Below are 16,737 nucleotides of genomic sequence, written 5' to 3'. Positions count from 1 at the left end.
ATGGATGTGGACACTCAGATCTTAGTGCTTCACCAGACTGTGTATTTCCTACCATATCTAATAGCATGATGGGCCCAAGTATTTATTATAAGATAGCAGAGATTGTGTCTGCCAGGTTTCCTTGGTTCTTGCACTGGGGTTCTGGACACGGCAGGGGTAAGTGGTGCTTCTGTTGTTAAGCCACACCCTGAGGAACACAGCACCTTGCTGTCTGCCAGTAACATGGAAGTCACTTTTACTATCAGATGAACAATAAAGTAGTAAACCCCAACAAAACCCCCAGCAGTCCAAATATTAACTATGCCATTGCTGTGTTTAGAGAGCAAGATAGAGGAAAAAAAAAATCACAGATCTGCCTACATCTTAAATCAGTTATAAGAATTTTCACTTTTGTATCCAGAAAACAAACAGTCAGGATGTCTGTGCAGCCTTATGGATATGAGAACCCAATTTCATGATATGTGTGACTATGGCTTTCACTTAAGAGATGTAAGGGTTTTTAAAATTATTTTTTTTAAGAAAAGTTTCTTCATATAACCAAACTCTCCCTGTTATTCTCTTTATAGTGAAACCTCTACACGACTCCAAGTTCTCCTATGATTTATAACTTTGTCAGGGGGAAAAATGTTAACACTCCCCTTTAACTGTCTCTCTAAGCTTCAGAAATATTGACATTCTTCAGACACGTTTAAGTGGAGCAAGACACTGAACAGAGCTTTAAATGGAAATTTTGGTGATGAAAAGGTAAAGGAGTTTGTATACCTGAGGAAATGTCCCCTGGCAGGTGCCAGTGTGTAGGGCTGCAGGTTCTCTCTTCCAGAGACATTTTGGATAGGAGCAAGAGTATCAGCAGCATAGAGTGTTCTTGGCATTTCACTTTCCAGACGTGCATCCATCACAATGCCTTCAGAGCATGTCTATGCATTTTCATCAGATTTTGCTGTCCTCCTCCTCCTATGTGCCCAAAATATCCCAAATTGCTGCTAGGCAAATCTTTTCACTCAAAAGGTATTGTATAGGAATAATTTGTTACTTGGTAGGTGATTTTGTTATGCTTTACAAGGTTTTCTATGGGTTAGGATACTCCTCTGCACATGGGAGGACTCTCTACTCTCTTGATGGAAGTGAATGACTGGTATTCCTTGAGAAGTCATTGAAGAGAATACAGCTGAAGTGTGTCAATCTAATTTGTTATGAAGTGGATACAGATTAAAAGGGCACTTTTGGAAATGGAGCACTTGAGTTTTGGTGGCTAACTACAGAGCAAACTTTATATCAAATTTCTTCCAATTTGTTATATTATAAATAAATGAATTATAAATACCAAGTTATGGATTAACCCTGTGACGTCTTGATGATTTTTGCAACTTGCAGGACAAATAGCCCCAATTATGTAATATCGAAAATTATCTATATTACTGGAAGCTCTTCCTTTCTGTAGTGTTTGATGTTTCTTTGGCTCCTTGTGGCTTAATCCAAACTATATTTGCTAAAATAATCTTTCACTGCTGTTCTGACTGTTTCTCTGTTTTGGAAGTAATCTGGTAATTTCCCCTTTTCCAGTCATATGGTGACCCACAGCACCAAGGATATTTGAGGCCATCACCTCCACAATCTTCATAGCTTGGTGCTCTGGGTTCTGGGTTGGCAGATTCCTGGCTCCTTCAAGCAGATTTACATCTTTCTTCCAACCTGCAGTTTGGAAGAGGTGAGGCAAAAAGTGAAACAAGCACATTTGAATCAAGTGTGCACGTGCTTAAAGTCAGCAACCTTTACACTTCTTTATGTTACCTCAACCCTACTATTTATCCTCTTCATTCTTAGGCTTACGTGTATAACTGGGAGAGGAGAAGTCTTCAGAGTACATTGTGGATGGGAATGTGAATGGAGGCTCTAAATTCTCTAATTCTCTCTTTGATTCTCTAAATTAACAGAAATCACAGAATGGGCAAGTTTGGAAAGGATTACAGTGGGTCATCTGTTCCAGCCTCCCTGTTCAAGCAGGGTCATCCCAGAGCACACAGCACAGGATTGTGTCCAGATGGTTTGTGACTATCTCCAGTGAGAGAGACTTCACAACCTCTCTGGGTAACCTGTTCTGGTGCTCCCAGAAACAGGGATTTCTTTATTTCTATGAGAATGGCATGCATTTAAACATGTAATAGCAACTTTGGTTGTACCCAAGTGGTTTGGGCATAGTTGAGATTAAGGTAGGATTTTTACAAAATAATCCATACATCCATACCACAGGCCTGCATCCCAAAGGATATTAACAGGGATAGGGGGAGGCCAAGGGCTAGTGAATGTTCTGTGTGGGATTGCACTACTGAGCCTGGAATGGACAGCACCTGCAAGTGAACACAGGCAAGGTAGAAGCTGCCTTGGGTTCGTGCCTGCTGGGCTGTGACGTGAACTGGGTTTTCCTGTCTTGCAACATTTTTGGAAAAGTTAAAAAATTTCTCATTCTGCATGGGACAAAATGTACTTTTTTTTTTTGTTTCCCGCACCCTGTGCCTGTCCTGACCTTTACAGAGGTGCTGCCTGAGGGCTGGTGGGTGTGTGCTGGGGCTGCCACAAGTCTGTGAGCAGAGCCATTCCCACACTAATGGAGCAGCTCACAGAATCCTTAGGGCTGGAAGGGAGCTCTGGAGATCACCCAGTCTAACCCCCTGCCAAGGCAGGGTCACCTAGAGCAGGTGACACAGGAACACATCCAGGTGGGGTTTGAATGTCTCCAGAGGGAGATGCTATGACTTCCCTGGGCAGCCTGTTCCAGTGCTCTGCCACCCTCAAGGTCAAGAAGTTCTTTCTCATGTTGAAGTGAATCTTATTTTTTAGGTTATGGCCATCACTCCTTGTCCTGGTGCTGGGCACCAGTGAAAAGAGTCCAGCACTGTCTTCTTGGTACCTGCCTTTGAGATATTGACCTCCATGAATGAGATCTCCTCTCAGTCTTCTCTTCTCTAGACTGAACAGGCCCAGCTCCCTCAGCCTCTCCTCATAAGAGAGATGCTCGGTCTCTGTGGCCTCGGCTGGACCCTCTGCAGTAGCTCCTTGTCTTTCCTGTACTGAGGAGCCCAGAACTGGACACGGCACTCCAGATGTGGCCTCACTAGGGCCAAGCAGTGGGGAAGGATCACCTCCTTCAGCCTGCAGGCCACACTTTTCCCGACGCACTCCAGGATCCCATTGGCTCTCTTAGCTGCAAGGGCACTGCCGGCTCTTGTCATCCACTACGACTCTCAGGTCCTTCTCCACAGTGCTGCCCTCTAGAAGGTAAGCCCCAACCTGTGCTGGCCCTTGGGGCTGTTCCTCCCCACTCCCCAGGCGCAGGAACCTGCACTTGCCCTTGTTGAACCTCCTTAGGTTTCCCTCCTCGAAGGCGAGTCCCGGGCGGCATTTCGGGGGCTGTCGGGGGCCGGTCCCGCGGAGCGGGAGCCGCGCACATCCACCCGGCAGGTGTCAGTGTGGGCTGCGGGGCCGGGCGGCAGCGCCGCCTCCCCTCCCCCGCTCCGCCCGCCCCCCCGCCGGCGGCCCCCGCGCCCGCCCGCCGGAGCCAGACTCGCTGCAGACAGGCGGCAGCCAGCGGGGCGGGCAGGGCGGGGGGAGGAGGAGGAGGAGGAGAGGCTGGGGATGAGTTGGAGGCAGGCACAGCCTCAGCGCAGGGCGAGCGGCTGCCGGAGACAGGCAGGGGGAGGAGGCGAGGCGCTCCGGAGGAGGCCGGCGCGGCGCGGGGGCGAGCGGCGGGGGCCGGCGGGAGGTGAGTGCTGCCCGCGGCGGCGGGGCCGGGGGCGGCCGGGGGGCGCCGCGTCACAAAGTGCCCGAGAAAGTGCGGCAGGCCCGACTTGAAGGTCTCTGAGCGTGCGGGGGACGAGGCGGCGGCGGCTGCCGTGGGGCTCCGGCGGCGCTCGCCCACCCTGCCTGCCTCGGCGGAGGCACTGCCGGGGCCGCGCTGAGCGCGTCCCTCCGCGGCACCTGGGGCAGGTGGGGGTGCCGGCGGGCGAGGGCAGCGTGACAGGTACCGCTGGTAGCGGGGGCCGGCTGAGGCTCCGGGGAGCCCCGCTGCCGTCTCCTGCCCCGGCTGGCCCGGGAAGCAGCCGGGGCGGCAGCGCGGACGGGAGAGCCCCGGGGCTCCGCGGGAGAGGCGGCGGCGAGCGGGGCTGCGGAGCCGCGGCGGCGGGCAGGGCGCTGGGGAGCGCGGAGTGCGCGGCACGTCCTCCCCGGCTGCTCCCGGGTGAGCACCGCAGCTCCGTGCGGTCAGGGCTGGTGTCACAGCCCGGCTGCCGGGACATGCCCGGCCCCGCGGGGTGACCCTCCCGGGGATGCCCGGCCGCGGTGCGCGCCCAGCGCCGGGCGGGCAACTTTGGCAGGAAGGCAAAGCGGCGGTGCGGCTGCCGGGCTCACGCACCAGTGACCTATATTTGATGGAGTGCCTTTTTCTTCTTAGAGAAAAGTTTATTAGCAGAAGTCTAGGTTTGCCTGGCCGTATCAGATGCCTGCCTGCGTTGTTTGCAGTGAATATGTGCATCCCGAATTTCTGAATGGTGTGCCAGGTTTCCTGTCATGTAGGTGGGTTGGTGGTTATGTGTAGGCTATGGTTCGATGCTTGCTGAAGAGGCAAACACACCGTTGTGTGTAGGTTTAAGTTTCGGTAAAGAACAAACAGGAAGCAGGCAAAATGAAAAGTAACTTCTGTTTTCTTGGGTGATCTTAACACCTAGACTGGTACAGATTTTAGTGGGATTCAGAACCTTTTCTGAATAGCAAATGGTGGTTGTGCAGGAGAGAAAAAATCAGGTGAATAATTTTATGTGGTGTTAAAAATACTGTTTGGTGTTATAAAAGTTTCTTCATCTAGAATCACAGACATCTTCTAGTCAGGATGGAAGGCTCCTTTAAGAGATTTGCCTGAGCTTCCAAACCAAAAACATCCTGAATTAAAATATTTGTGGACTGGAAAGGTGCATCACGTAGCATGAGGAGTGAAGCGTCTCCAGCATTATAAATCTGTAGCTGGCCAAAAGGAAGAGAGAGTTTTCACCAGTAAGAAAGCCCAAGGGACAATTACCAGTAGTCATAGATGAGGTAAGAACATAAATGCTGCCTAAGCAGGGGCAGTGTTCTTGCTGGTCCTTCAACACCTGGGTATGTTGGTTAGACAGAACTTCAATTCTGCTTTCCAGTTTCATTGCTAGGAAAATGTTTTGGGAAACCTATTCTTTGCAATGATCCAGAGCTTTCTAACATACGATACATCCTTGAGTAGAATTAAAATACTGTGCACGGTGCACACGTATTTGATTCCATTAATGAATGTATAAATATTATGGCTTAGTGGCTGTAAATGGAAGGGGAAGTTTTGCTGGAGAACCAGTGCACTCACTGGTGGGAAGCAACCTAATCAACTTCCCCTTGTCTATATTAGCTGAGAAAGAGATGATAATCTGAACATCTATATCTGTACTGGAGGTTTAGCACCAGGTATTAAGTTACTGTGACACACAAAGTGACCAGCATGAGGAGGACTCAAACTGGAATGTGTCAACTCTCTACAGTTACCTATAGAAGTAGAAACACATCTTTTTTGTATAATCAGTGTTTATACCAGCACAGTTAGTTGCAGCTCAGGTATGTGAAGATTATGTTGCAGACACATAAGGCATATTAATGTTCTCTAGTAAATTCAGAAGCCAGAGTGGGCCTAAATGATGAGCAGTGTGTAACACAGAATGAGTTAACAGTGTGAGACACAATATTTCAGATCATTGGTTTTTGTTAACTGAAACATTACAGGCACTAGGCAGCATTTGACTGATGCAGTTTTTAGTCTTCAGGACCTTAGACTTACTACAAGAAAACTTATGCAAGTAGAAGGAAGTTGAGATTCAAGATTGAGGCACAGTTGTATTAAATGTGGTAAGATTACAGCCATTGGGCAGTAGCTTAACCTAGGAATTTAGAACTAACCTCACCTTTTGTTATTTTTAAGTAGATAAAATCCTGTTTTCTCTGCACAGAACATTAAAATGAAACTTGAAATGAGGAATTGTTGGTTTCCCCTGCATTGAAGGAGCATTGTTGCAAGAGAGGCTTGTGGGGAAGAGGGGATTGAAAGTTTTCTGTCTGATTATCTTGACCAAAATTTAGTTCTTTTTCAGCTGCCCTGCAGTACTCTGTCTAGTGCTGCCCTTCCACCAAAAACTAGTTCTATGTCAATGACACTATCTGAAATAATTTGGAATACATTCCAAATGTGAATATGATGTGACAGAAAAAAGGAAATAATTATTGAAATAATAGAGAAATACCTTAAAAGTATTTTAACTTAGCAGTCTCTAAGAGAAATGAAGTGCTAAAAAGTGCCTGCCTGTCCAACAACTCTTGCATCAGGAGGTTATTGCGTTTAACTTGTGAGCGGTCTTGGAAAAGTGTTGTTTTTTTTTTTCCTATCTGGTTTTTCATGGTTCAAAACAGCTCCCTGCAAGTGCATTGCCAGTTACAGAATGCAAATACTTCTAGGAGTTTGGAGATGAATTTTTCTGCAGATTGGTTCTGTGGTAACCGTGAAATTCTTCAATGGCACCAATCTAGTATCAGCTGCTCGTTCAAGGCACTGGTGCCAGAACAGTGGTGCATCAGTTGCTGGGAATCCAACCCTGTAGTGAAATGATTCATGCATATACATTTTCTTTTCTCAGTTGACAGCTATTTTTAAGAATAGCTGTCTTGCCTAGAAGGTTGATATCTAAGCAAAGGCAGCCTAGATAGCTAAAAATTTCTTTCACACCAAACATAATCTTAGTACACTAAAACACTTAAATGGAATTGATTTTAATTGATTCTTGCTGAATCTCTGGTTCTAATTGGCCATTATAAAGGGACTGTGGTGTTTTGGAGCTGATGTCAGGAAGTTGGCAATTTTTTGCACAAAGAAAGATGATGAGTTTGAAGTAGATGTCAGTTTGAAGAAACAATAATAATGGGTAGTGATATCTATACGGTAGCAGATTACTTGACTAACTTATTGAAATGAATTGGGTTCTCTGGGTACACAAGCCTGAAGAAATGATCTTGAAATGACACATTTGTCCAGTGTACTTTAAAATTCTTTGTGTGCTGCATGGGCAGAATATTCAAGTGAAGGAAAGCCATGGGCCTTTCTTTTTTTCCATTGTGTTCTTTTGAACCTCATATTTGAAAAAGAAATGTGATTTTTTTTTTTTTCCTCTTTGAGAGTTTTATTTGCTTAGTTCTGAGACTGTCAGTTGAATAATAGTAACTCTAAGGGGACAGCAGTGGAAAGAATGCTTGCAGGTGAATAGGAGCATGACATTACAGTGTGTCCTGTATTTCATGCTGGCAGAATGTGTTGGTATTCATCATCTGTATTTATTTAATATATGGATTTCTGTTGTGCATGCTTTGATTTAACATATTTGCAGTATGCTAAGTGTAGATGCATTTTACTAAGTGCTTTTTCTTATTGTTTAGTTAAGCAATGGAAATTTTCAAGCACCAATATCACCATTCATTATCACTCAGCATAATAATTGGTAAATTTAATCTTCCTGATTAAGATTATTTTGCTCACAGGAGACAAGGGACTGAAAATGAGTAATTTTCATGATGTTGTGCTGTGTCTGTGTTGCTCGTATCTGTTGTTCTTTTCTCTAAAATCCTACTACAGAGAACACACCGACCTTTTAAACTGTGTTTGAATAATCTTGCTCTACATCAAGCTTTTCTTTCAGGTAGGAGACAGAAATTAAGAGGAATGTAAATGCATTTTTTCTTCTTATTGCCAATGGAGAGCTTTCCTAGATTTGAAGTAAGTTTTCTTAGTGCCAAGTGGTTGACTTTTCTAGAAAAAAAATCCCTCCAGGGTATGCAAAAAGTCCTCTGGTTAATATATTGGCATTCCCAGAACCCACTAAAGCTTAGGCAGGTTGCCAGACACCACTTAATGAGGATGCAGAATGTCTGGCACAAATCTGCATGAAAACCAGCAAAGGAGCTGGGGGTGGAAGTGCATGCGGTGGGGAGAGGGCTGGGAAGGCGACACATACACACCCATAATTTATTTTTAATGTCTGCATTTGCAGAGAAACTGATCAAAGTCCTTACCACAGGATTTTGAAAACTTGCTGGGAGCAGGAGTCTGGATCATTCAAATTGGGAGAGCTGTGTTCTCATAGTACAGTTTTGTTAGGAGAGCAGTTTATGAGTTAGGGGGGTTAGTTTTTTGAGGAGAGCACCAAAAGAGGATGGATATGATAGTGATTTTATGTTTTATCTGCTAAAACTGAAAAGCATTTGAAAATGTGGTTTTTGACAATTTGGGGGACGATGGAAGTCAATGATTGCCAGATCCACACAGAAAAGCTGTTATGGCAGGGATAGATAAATTACTGCTGCTGGGCACCTCTGCTGAGTGTAAACCTGTGGTGGAGGCTCTGCCTGATTCTCTGAGCTTAGGATTTGCTGCATGTTAAGTGGAATTGCAGGTGTAATAGATTCTCTGATGGCTAGGTAACTGTTAAAAGAATCAGTCATTCACCCAGATGAGGTATTTTTCCATAAGAGTGGCATTAAAACCAGAATATATTGGTTTGTGTTGAATCAGATATTTAGTCTTAAAGGTTGGCTGAGCAAACTTAGCTATATTCTGAATTGAACATTATTTCAGACATTTAAAGTGTGAAAATTTTCAGCATTTTTTCCCAGGCATTAGTGTCTCCCTTACCTACCCAAAAAAGTATTCCTCCTCTATAGACAAATTTATAAATAGACATTTGGTTGGTAGGCATGACTGAAAATAATTTTTTAATCCAAAATAATTCTAATTGGAGTATTTTTTGTACATGGCTGAATTTGGAAATATGTATGCTTGTTACCTGCTTTTCAGTACAGGTTTCAGTTGTGTATTTCACCATTTTGGAGAACTGTTCCTCTTTAGAGGACTTCTACTCACTAGAATAGTGGCACCTACCTGACGAGTATGGTTGGGTAGGACTAAATCGAAATCCACATGCTCCTGTTTCATTTTGTTTGGTTTCAATAAGGTGAGATGAGAAATTAAGTTATTGGACTTCAATGCTAATTGCAGTGGATAAAAGTATTTTGCCAGTTGTGTGGGGATCTTTGCAAAGTTTTCTCTGTGTTGACATTGACTCCTGGCTGCCTATAGGACAGGGAAAACAAAAAGAGTGTTGGACATTGTACCCACATTTTGAATCTAGCACGTGTTTAGGATTAGTTCTAAAAGGGAGGACAGTACTGCCTAGAAAAATACAGTGCTGAAATGCTGCATGTGAGAATGGAGCAGGCTGATGAAGTGTCTGTTGGAATGCCCTTGTCTTTCCATCTGCTGGTGTTCTTGATTTCTTCTGTGCTAACCACCCTGGTACCCTTTTTGTTAAAAACTAGTAATAAATCTGCTTCTGAAAAAATGTAGCCATGATAGAGAATTTGTATTGCCTGTAAGAGATGAGTTTGGAGATTTCAATTATTTTTAAACTCAGTATTTCATTTAGATTCTATGTTCTGAAACTGTAAAAGATGTACTGACCTTTGGGGAAGATGAGCTTTTTTTTGCATGTTTGTATGAGAAATACCTTGAGGTCTGAACAATTCTGTCATAACCTTGGACCCACTGAGTGTATTTAAGTTGTGATTTTAGAGGACAGTACAGAATTCTCTTAGGGTTTCTGTTAAAACAAATGTTAATGCTTAATAAAACAAGATCTAGAATCTCTCTCATATTGAGAAGAGACTGGAAAATAGTGTTTTCTTCTGGATAAACTCTGAAATATACTTAGAGTTCTAAAATAAGTGTTGAGCGTTGACTCATATTATCTAGCATATGCCATTACAAGGGTACTGTGTTTTGTCTTCAATTTTCAGCACCAGTGCTTGAAGCATCTTCAAACAGTACAGTACTCTGCTTTTTAAACACAAGTTCCACTCTTCAACTTTTCAAAGAATTATAGGAGAGAAAACGTGTGACATTTTCTTAATTGCCTCTTTGTGTTGTGTGGCTGAACCTATTATTTTGGTTTCTCACACCTGTAACCTGGTTGTTCTCCATTTTATAGAGGGAAAGGAGGGGGCAGTCTGTGACTGAGATATGAAGCAATCTCTCTAACAGCTGCCTTCTTCCACTGAGACTTTCATTTAAAAAATTTTTCCTGTGCATTAATTAAAAGTGATCCATTATTACTCTGGACTTGTAAACACCTCTGAACATTCCATTAGGTGTTAATGACACATGAAGCAAGAATTAATATGAATCTGTTAGTCCTGCATCTAGTTGGGATGTACTTAGTATATGTAATTGCCTAGATGTAACAGTATTTATTGAACTGTTGGTGTTGCTTCACTTTCTGCTTCTGCTCAGCCCTGTTACTGAGTGAAGTGATGCTAATCCATAGAGCCTCTTTGGGCCTGTGCTGCACAGAATGTCAGCTGGATGTCTGCCTTGATTGCTTGGGATTTTCAAAAGACAAAAGTGAGTTCTCTGGCTTCTGCCCCATGGGTCAGAGTTGAGGAGCACAGCAGAAGATGTGGGAGAGAAAATGTAAGGAATGCTTATAAATAACCCAACCTAACCTCCATAGCTGTGGAACTGGCGCCTTTGGTGAGACACCACATTGGTGTGTGTTCTTCCCTTACAATTTCACCTCAATGGATGACTGGTTTTGTAGGTTTTCCTTAACTAGTGCTAAGCAAAATCAAATTGAATCTTTGTAGAAATGCATGCAGATAAGGTTCAGTACTCCTAAATTAGAGATTGCACCTGGTCATATAAAAGTTAGGCTTGGGCTGACTAATGGCATCTGTTGACCAGTGCAGTTCATGTGTAGATGTTTTGTTTTACCAAAGGTTTGTGTTGACTATAAGTCCTCATCAAACTTATATAAGTATTAGAAGAGAGTAAGATAGAAGAGAGCTCTGTGGATATTTCCAACACAGATGTTTTTGGGTTTTGTGACCCTCTCATGTTCCTCTTGCTGTTGTAATAACCTTTCTAGCAGGCTTTTAGAAACAGCACATTTGAGATTAGCTTGTTGCAAATAACCTATTTTCACTTAGAATATCTTAAAGTATGAGTTATCCTTGTTTAATTGGGAAGCCTCTAGCATGTGATCCATCTGTCCAATTAAAGCAGCTTGGATAATGTTGAATACAGGTACTGTTCTGTGGCTACTTTCACATAGCTTACAATAATAATTTTTTTTAAAAAGCAACCATCTGTTGATGAACAGAAATACTGCCAGTGTTTGTCAAATGTGTGCTTTATCTGACCTGTTCTACTTAGCACCTTATGGCAAAACTTTCTCATCAAAGCATTTTACAAATATTTTTATTCTTACAGCGCCTTATTAGGTTGGTAACAACAGAAGTCTAACTTTTTACTGTAGAGATTCATTTACCAAGGCTTAGGGAGACAAAGCTTTCTTCAGTTGCAAGAAGTAGTCACCTGCAGTGGCTACACAGATGATGATTCTAACTTGCAGCTGTAGGTGAAAATCAGTGTTCTGTTCTAATGATCTTTACAGCCTTTTGAAGAAAACAGCTGGAATAATGTAAAGTTGCTACAGCAGAAAGCTCCTACAACCTATGTAGCCTGGTCTCCTTTTTCTCATAGCGAGTGGATGGGCAAATAAGTAAATTTCAAGAAAGAAGTGTCACAGTGCTAATATATTATTGCTGATAATGCACAGTAATGAGTTAAAAAAGCATTTGAATAATGATTCATAATTTTATTTCAAGTTACCTCAAAGCAGAGCAAAGCAAAAGGAATTAAAAGTAGTATGGAGAGGAATAAGAGGACCTCTTTAGTTTGCAGAGTGGGAATTAGGTGTGCAAGGCATTCTGGAAGTGTCTTCTGAAATGTTGAGTTCTCTCTTCAGTTGAATATGTAACCAGTAACAGACTCTGCCTTTTCCCATTCCCTGTTCTCCCCTGGGTATTGTTAGCAATTGGAGATGAAAGCCTTTAATCATGTCTACATGGAGACACCAGGGCAAATCACTTGAAGTGTCGAGTCAGGATGTGTATGTTAGAGTATGTTAAACTTGTGTGTGAGTGCTCTGTTGAATACAGAATAGCCTTATCTATTTAGCTTGAATCCATCAAAGGTCATTTAATGTTCTCATCTGGTGGAGATCATAATTCAGAATGTAAGTTAAATTACACTGATCTATCTGTGTATGACTGAGAGGCTCTTGACACAGATGTTTACTATGCTGTAACTTCAGTGTTTTATACTACTTCATTTATCTCAACTTTCCTCTGTGTTGCTTGTTATTGATCAGTTTTCATGATGCTGCTACCATTTAGAGATATCTGAAATGGGCCTAGTTGCAAACTTTCAAGTGGATGTAATTTACACAGAAAGTGGCAGTTCATTGAAATTGCTAAGTTTCACTGCAAATATTTTAGACCTGACAGACTTTGACCCAAATCAAAATAAGATAGAGCCTCTCTCTGATTCCTGGTGAGCTTGTTTTGGCCAGAAGCCTGGTGTTTTCATGGACCTTGTCATAGAGACAAACTGCCAAGGATTCCACCTTGTGACCAGGGGTGCTGTGTTTCTAGGAACATGTGGTTTCATTGGACAGCCTGCAAGAGAAGTCTGCTGCAAAGTCAGGGGCTGAAGAAACCTCTCATGGATTTGTCTCATATTTGGGGACCTGCAGTAATCCTCGGTATCTGTCTTTTGAAGCTGTCAGTCTTTTAAATGTTAAAACTAAGGAAAAAAAAAGTTCTATTTGACAGTTTTAAAACTGAAGCCTTCAGCTGGTGGGAAATTTGGAGTTTTATGGGGTTTGTCTGCTTTGAGAGCCCAGAAACTGTCTGGTTCTAGTTGGAGCTGTGTTTTATCATGCTTTTGTGGGTGCCAATTAATATCTCTCTTCTTTCTTTTCAATCTGAAGTTCATCTAATAGAGTACCTCAGGAGAACCCAAACCTCTGTTGCCTAAAGTCTTTAATTTCCCCCTTTTCATGTCAGCCTTTACCACAGAGGTTTGCAAGTTGCAGTTTCCTGTGTTTTGCATAGGAAGACTTACATACAGGAAAGAATATCCTGAAGCTTCTATATTCCAAAATATTAAAATGAGTAGTGAAGCATATATTCTTCAGGGATCTGAGAAAGAAGGCAGCTGAACTTGCCTCCCAGAAGGAGCTGTGCTACAGAGAAGAGCAACTGTCCAGTTGAAGTAGTTGCAGGTGCAGTGTGCATAGCTGGACATTCTTTTGTAAGTGACTCTTACAAAATCAAGACTTTTCCTGGACAGTTCTCTTGAGTCTCTCTCTCTCCCCCTCCCTTTTTTTTTTTTTAATTAAATATTATATTTTATGAGATAATTCAGGCATTGTTGTATTCCCTCTGTAAAAAAAAAAAAAAAAAATCTCCTGAGCTTTCAGTTGGTCAGGAAGATAACTGCCACACTAAAAGCTGTGAAGGAAAACTCGAGAGCCACTCTGAATTCAATACATTGGAATTCTTTTATGGTTGAAGACACTGAAAGTACACTTGCATGTCTGAAAAAACAAGAGGCGCTGTTATACTATATTATCTGTCCCACATTTAGCTCATTGTTCCAAGATGTTTGCTTGCTTATTAGGATTATGGCCACTGCAGTAGAGGCAGATAAATTTTAGCACCTTAAGAATCTCTTTTATGATTGTACAGAGTTCTTGACCTATTCCCAGAGTCAACAAGTTGATTTGCTTTTGAAATGGAAAAATTTTGTCACAGAGTTACAACATTCTCAAGATGTAACTTTCTTAGTGTACATGGTATAGCAGACATTAGAGAGAAAATATGTAGCAAGTCATCTTCCCCACATTTTGAGTCTCCTGTTTGGGTAAGTTGAAGAGTCAAATTCTTATGGATGCTAAGGATTGTCTCTTTTCACAGTGTAAAAGTGTCAAAAGAATATTTTTTCCTGCCTCTGACTTTGATGTGTAAGATGTACTGTAGTACCCTTGTGTACTTGAGATGTTCTCAGGTATCCCTGACACCTACAAAAAGCCAAATGCTGTGTGCAGCTGGTTCTGTTATCTGCCAGTCTCCCACATAGTTTTGGTAGTTCTCCTGTTGCTCCTGTGGCCATCTAGACATCTCTCTCTCTCACTCTTTTTTTTCCCCTTGGTAGTCCTTTAGGGTACAGACATTTCAGAGATGCATCTGTAATGTCCAAGTGGCTTCCTCTTCTTTCTTTTTCCCTTCCACCTCAATCAAGAAATTCCAGATGGAAGCTCTTTGATGTTAGTAACAGCTGCACAGCAGATAATTTTTTGCATCCTTAGAACTGTAATATTTGTAACTCCATATAGGTAGCTATGAAATACATTTCCATTAAGGATCTTCTGGTCTTTTAAGCTTCCTCAAGGCTCTTCTAGTCTTTCTTGATGCAGCATTTTGCCCTATTTTCTGTTCCTGGTTAGAAATAGCTTCTTTCAACATAAAGAAGTTAAGATATTCTGTTGTAAAATTTGATTTTTAGGAAGCCTGAATATTTTAGAGTCCTGTGTTGTGATTCAAAAATTGTGCTCCCTTCTTTCATCTCTAGGATTTATAATAAGGTGTCAGCAATGATCTAGTCCATCTGGGAGCTTGCATCAATGCTTGGGAGAGCCATATGTGTCTGCCTCAAACAAGGCTATAGAAAAGTGTTCCACTAGCAACCAAGATGTCATCCATCTGCTAGACAATCCTGTAGCTAGTTAGCTTAATGACGTATTTATTTGACTCGATGTTTCTGCAGAGCAGAATTCAGCTTTCCTCCCTGCTCAAATTAATACCAAAACCTCCCTGCTCTGGAGGAGAAAAGCCTGCCTGCTCTGGAGAACGTCAGGAAGCCTGTGGCTCCGTGGGTTTGATCTGTTTATCTGCCTGGGGATGCTGCAGTCCTGAATTCCCAGTGAGATTCCGAGTGATTCCGCTCTGGGAGGCAGCTCCAGCCTCCCTGACCGAGCAGCCCGGGCAGGGCTGGGGGCCGAGGGAATCCTGGAGCAGGCACAAGGCCTGGGTGACCTGAGCTGCATGGGGAAATCCAATCATGCTGCTGCTGCTTTAGGGTGTTATTTTAGCACATGGGGCTGGCTGTGGGAGGATTTCTTCCTGCTGTGGGCAGAGCTGGAATTGTCACAGTGAACATTTCACCCGGCTACGCGCAATAAACCGCAATAAACCGAGTGATTGTTGCACTGGGCGACTCGTGTGGAAGTGCTTGTTTGGGACTAAGGGGTTCACAGTCTTCCACATACATATATTCCACATACATGTATTTGTAATGTCAGATGGCCCTGCAGAAAGTCAGAGCTCCAAGAATTGTGCTGGGAAGACCAGCTCTGTAAACTTCAGAAACTCCACATTCATACTGAGGTAAAATTGGGACTGTCTGTCATTGATTTCTTAACTTTCCAGTCACTCTATACCACTGTTTTGGTCTTTTTTGTAGTCCAAAGAGGCCAAGTCACTCTTGTTGCAAATTCTAGCTTGATCTAATTTCTAATCTGTCGGTGAGTCAGACTTAAGTTGAGAAGGGGACAAAACAACAGGAGAAATACAAATTTAGATGAAAATGTTTTGTGTTAATGGCAATTATATTAATCTATGTTGAGGCAATCTAGTGAATTTAATGTGGAAAAATACAGATGTATATTCAGATCACTGTACAATTAGATCCAGCAGATCTTCATCCATGTCTTGCAAGGAAGTTTATATGCAGCTTCCCATGGATTTCGGTGGATTCAATGGATTGAAGCCAAGATAGGGCTGTCTACTGAGACTGGTAAATTTTACCTGAGAGATGTTGTTTAAAGTAGCAGACAGGTATACAAGTACTTAGTGAACTTCAAGGAAAAAATAATCAGTAGTCAGTGCCAGTCCTAAATACAGGTGAGAAACAGATCATAAGTAAGGCACAGAAAAAAATGTGCTTTCTTGCACACTAGAGGTCTCTTGGATTTTTTTGGTTTTTTTGGTGTGTGTGTGTGTGTGAGCCCATTAGCAGTTCTAAGCTGAAAAAGTAGGTGAAAGTGAAATCAGGACAATTCCATGGAGGAGTGTAGAGATTGAAGGGGTGAACTGTACTCACTTTTGCTTCATCCTCTAATGATACAAAGAGAATCGTAGAATAATTCAGGTCGGAAGGAACCTTCTGGAGTTCTAATCCAGTGTGCAGTAACAGCACTAAGGCTTTTCTGAAGAATTACTTTTGAATCTAGAAATTGTTATTTAGATTTTAAATAGATCTTAAATCTTTAGATCAAAACTCAGTGTTTTTTCATATGTTTTGAACTGCTTCTGTTTAGGCAGAAGTGCAGAAAAGGTCAAGTGGAAGGAAAAAAAGTGTGAGAAAAGAGAATCTTACTTCTAAAGATGCTACGTAAGTGCCAAAGCCAGCAAAGTTGACACAACTCTAGCTGTAGATGGGAGGGAGGGACCATGTTATGAGTATCTGAAAACTGTTGCATGTGTTTTAACTAAGCAACACTTTTATTTCCTTGAGGTGTTCTAAATCATTAAAGAATGTTGTAGTTTCCCTTCTGAGGAGGGAAACAGCTGACAACTCTTCACTGATATGAGCTTATGTATACTTATTTGTATTCCTTTTGTCACAGGGCTACTATCCATTGTTAAATAAAATAAGATAAAAATGTCTTTTCCATATCACCTTATGAAAACCTGGAAGTCCTCTCAGAGGACTTCTGTTTGGTTGGA

The 16,737-nt window shown here is 42.4% G+C and overlaps 1 protein-coding gene across 2 annotated transcripts in view; it reads left to right on the top strand.

The window, feature by feature from the left end:
- Positions 1-3,618: 3,618 nt before the first annotated feature.
- LDLRAD4 (low density lipoprotein receptor class A domain containing 4) overlaps positions 3,619-16,737 on the top strand; it is a 285,288-nt gene continuing 272,169 nt past the window's right edge. The window contains exon 1 of one of the 2 annotated variants that reach the window (XM_077183925.1): positions 3,619-3,760. The gene's annotated coding sequence lies outside the window, so the exon portion shown is untranslated. The remainder of the gene's footprint in view (positions 3,761-16,737) is intronic. The other variant, XM_077183932.1, reaches the window with a different exon arrangement.

This window comes from Agelaius phoeniceus, chromosome 1, assembly GCF_051311805.1.
Source record: "Agelaius phoeniceus isolate bAgePho1 chromosome 1, bAgePho1.hap1, whole genome shotgun sequence".
In the NCBI taxonomy this organism is placed as follows: Eukaryota; Metazoa; Chordata; class Aves; order Passeriformes; family Icteridae; genus Agelaius; species Agelaius phoeniceus.
This window is presented reverse-complemented; position numbering and strand designations above follow the sequence as displayed.